The 3,955-nt window shown below is 30.7% G+C and overlaps 1 pseudogene; it reads right to left on the minus strand.

Annotated features, from left to right (window-relative positions):
• Positions 1-595: 595 nt before the first annotated feature.
• Positions 596-2,649, minus strand: LOC117212610 (annotated as a pseudogene).
• Positions 2,650-3,955: the final 1,306 nt, after the last annotated feature.

Genomic DNA, 3,955 nt, shown 5'->3' on the forward strand with positions numbered 1-3,955 from the left:
CAATTTACCGAGTGTCTCAGCGATTGTATTTTGTGTTTAAAATTATTCTACACATAGTAAAGAGTTATCCCGTTGACCGTGGATTCGTTTGAACCCCGGAACATTGTTAATAGCGTTAATTAAATTCATTATTCGTGAAACCTATCAATCGTTAATCTCATTATACGTTAAATTCATTATTCGTAAGACATATTATTCGTTCCTCTTATTGTTCGTTAAACTTATTAATCTTTAATCTAATTATTAGTTAAACTTATCGTTTGTTAATCTTATTATTTATTAAACTCATTATTCATAATATTTTGTAAAATCTTGTTTATTCGCGTAAATATATTCTCTGTTTCGTAAAACAATGGCTAATTCAAACGAAGGATCATTACGCGCCTTAAATGCTAATGATAACCCGACATATATATGTGAGTGTATTTTATCAAAAATATGTTTTTTATGTTTTCTTATCTTAGTAATTATTTTTAAAAAAGTCTTAAAGTCTTATATGAAAATAAAGCTGTTCTTTATTTCAAATAATTGAAGTAAATAAATACAATGAGTTTTATATTTTATTATATCTTATATTATTGTTATATTGTTATTGAAAAAATTGATATAATCAACAGTTCTTCCTGTTCTCTTGATTGTTTCTTGCTTGTTTCAAACCATGATAATAACCTACAAAAGAAATAACATAGTCCATTGAAAATTTAATATACAATAAAATACTTATATGAAATAATTACCTGTGTAATATACCATATAACCACTAATATACCATGACATCAACATACTTGAAAGTGCGTCTGTATCATTATCTGGTAATCTAGTACATTTTATTAAAATTTCGTATTTTTTTTCCAAATAAAATGTTAAACTTATTCCAAATTACTTATTAATATTAGAAGTATTCAGCATTCCATTAGAATTTTTAAATTGTACTTACTTGGCCATTAATTGTGGTGGTAAAGGAGGTGCAGGTGGCATTATATCAGTCATCGAATTGAAAGATGGTCCCGGTATGAAGTGATGTTTATACGCATTTGCTTCTTCAGAGTCACAATCCATTTTTCTACATTATATTTTTTCGAATTTACATTTGTAGAAAAATTAGTCTCACAAGTCTTATCGTTCTCTTCATTGAATTTCTCTTGCAAAGCTTTCTTTTGTTGTGCTATTTGACTTTGCAAACCTTCTGATTCTAAAAGAGAACTCAACTCGACTTTCTCTGTATTACCATAGCCTAAACACAAAGTAAAAGAAATTTTTGTCATTTGATAGAATTACTGAGTGCCATTCAGTTACTGTCCTTACAGGCAATGTATTAGAATTTCCCGTGCATAAATGTATATGTATAAATGTTTGCCTTGATATATGTAGTAATAATCACTCGTCTAATGAGGAGAATTATATTCCAAGCAGCTAATAATGAACAATAAGTAACATGCATGTTTATGGTTCATGACCCTATATCCCACGGGTCTCCCCATAGACATTGACAGGTACTCCTGCCCAGTTAAGGACCTGCTGAATGACACTGTGATAGACTATGCGAAAGCCTTTACTTCATATATATATGTATTTTTAGTACATTTCTTAATTGACATAACCATCATGCTAAAGGTATTACCTACAAATTTTACAACACACGTGCCATTGTTTTCGTAAATTTTTGATATTATAGCTTCATAAATTTCTCCATCCTCTGAGTATATTGCACGATAAGGTGCTCCTATGATCCATTTCTATAGAGAAAAGATGTGTATACAAATAAATATAAGTAAATAGCAAAATAAAATAATTTGCTTCTTAATCAATATATTTAATAATATTCTGTATCAAATTTGTAATATTCTATCAAAATCACAACCTTGTGTAATTTACTTGCGTGTTTAGGCTGCTTAAGATTTTGTAGGTTTTCTTTCGGTTGAGAATTTCCAACATCCATTCCCATTCGCTTGATAACTTCTTCTTTTGCTAAATTTATTGCTTTATCATATGCTTCTATTAATGCACTATCATCCCAAACATTATCATTGGCTGTGTCTGTATCCTTTTGAGATAGCAAATTATACGTTATTAATATTGATACAAGTATTTTATTATCAAACTATTGCAAATTATCATATATGTCATTTTTCAAAAATTGACTAAAAGGTAGTGGATACTGTTAATTACTATTATGCTAAAATCTTGTACTAAAATAATGTTAAAACCATTACGTTTCCATTACCATACATACGTTTCCATTTCCTCGTATAAAAAGAACATTCATATCATCTGCCATTTTAAAATAACATCATTTAAATATTGAATTTGCTTCTGAAATATTAATTTGTCTCATTTCTTTAACTCTAACACATTGTAAACAATGATGACATTATGCCAACTATAATACTAAAAATCTATTCCCCATTCATTCGAAAGATTATTTTTTGAAGCAAGGTTAACATTGAATGTTCCCAAACTTCAATAACTGTATTTTACTTTCTTTACAATATCTAACAATATATTAGAATACTATAAAAAAATATTGTATGCACAAGAAACTGTTTATAGCGAAATAGCAAAAGAATTAATCACATATTATAACTAAAACGAGATTGTTAAGTAGATTATATTATGCTGCATATGCGTTAGTGTTTCAGCTGGTAAATATAGTTTTTATATCTGAAGATAAATAAGATTTAATTCTATAAAATTGCATAATGAATTATACATCTATCTATTACTATTCGTATTTCCCCTTAGTTGTATGTTGTCAATAGCATCAATCACGAACATATAAATAAATATAGAAGAAACCGTTCGGAAATGGAAAGGGAAAAATGAACATGGAAGACAAGAAAGTTTTCTTCAGGTTTAGCGTATGCGTGATACGCTTTGAATGTCTCAGATAAAGATACTGATACTCTGCTCATTTCTATTTGTTCCGCAGAACGAGAAATTTGTTGTCTTTCATATTGGTTTTTACGATTCAATTTTTGGGCAGTTTTCCCTAGTGAGTGTCGGTCCCTGTTTGATATAACCAGACCGTAATTTATACAGATATGTATTATAGATATATATTTGTAAAACTGAAATCAGATGAAATAAATGTTGCCTGAGGTTTTAAACGTTTAATAAAAACAATATTTCATTTGGAAAAAATGTAAGATATGTAAAATTACACATTGATCATTTTGCTGGTCTTGTATCATAAAACGTGTGGCCCGAAGAGCATGTCACGACCGGCATACTTCAAATCCGACGGACTGACGATAGAGATAAAGATGTGGCGGCACTCGGCGACAATGTATATCGCTGAACCATCATGAACGAACCATCAACATCCCAACGGTCCTTCCACCGAAGGTTCTAGAAGAAAGAGCACGTGGCAACGATCGCGGACGCCTAGCAAATGCATGGACGGTGGGGATGTGGAGGGATGACAAAAGAAAGTAATCGGATCCGATCGAAAGTAAAATCATAAGAGTCAGTCTTAGAAAGTCACGCCTAGAGTTCGGAAGTAGATTGTAAAGTGTATTGATGTTAGAAAAAAAATAAAGTTTTCTTTTTTTATTTTTTTACCTCAAATTCCTTTTTTATTTTGTTATTTTACGTGACATTTTGGCGATCCTGCCAGGATAGTGAAAAATGTTTGTTCGGAAACCAAAAGACATTCATCATCTACGGAAGATCGAATTATTTGGGACTACGGTCATCCGCAACAACAAAGTAACTATCGCGAACCAAGTGAAGTAACAATAAAAGGTAAATTGAATTCCTTTGTACGTTACCGTGAAAGAAAATTTAGCTTCAGTAGCCAAGACTCGTCTTCGTCTGAAAATTATAAATCAGCGCAATAATGTCTAAGGCAAACGAATCTCAAACTTCAACCTCAACTGACCCAATGTTGCGAGCAATATGGGACAGTATTCAAAAACAGAACGAGAACATTGCCCTTTTACGAGAGGAAATGTTA

The sequence above is a fragment of the Bombus bifarius genome, unplaced genomic scaffold (assembly GCF_011952205.1).
Source record: "Bombus bifarius isolate JDL3187 unplaced genomic scaffold, Bbif_JDL3187 scf7180000008329_frag, whole genome shotgun sequence".
Taxonomy (NCBI): domain Eukaryota; kingdom Metazoa; phylum Arthropoda; class Insecta; order Hymenoptera; family Apidae; genus Bombus; species Bombus bifarius.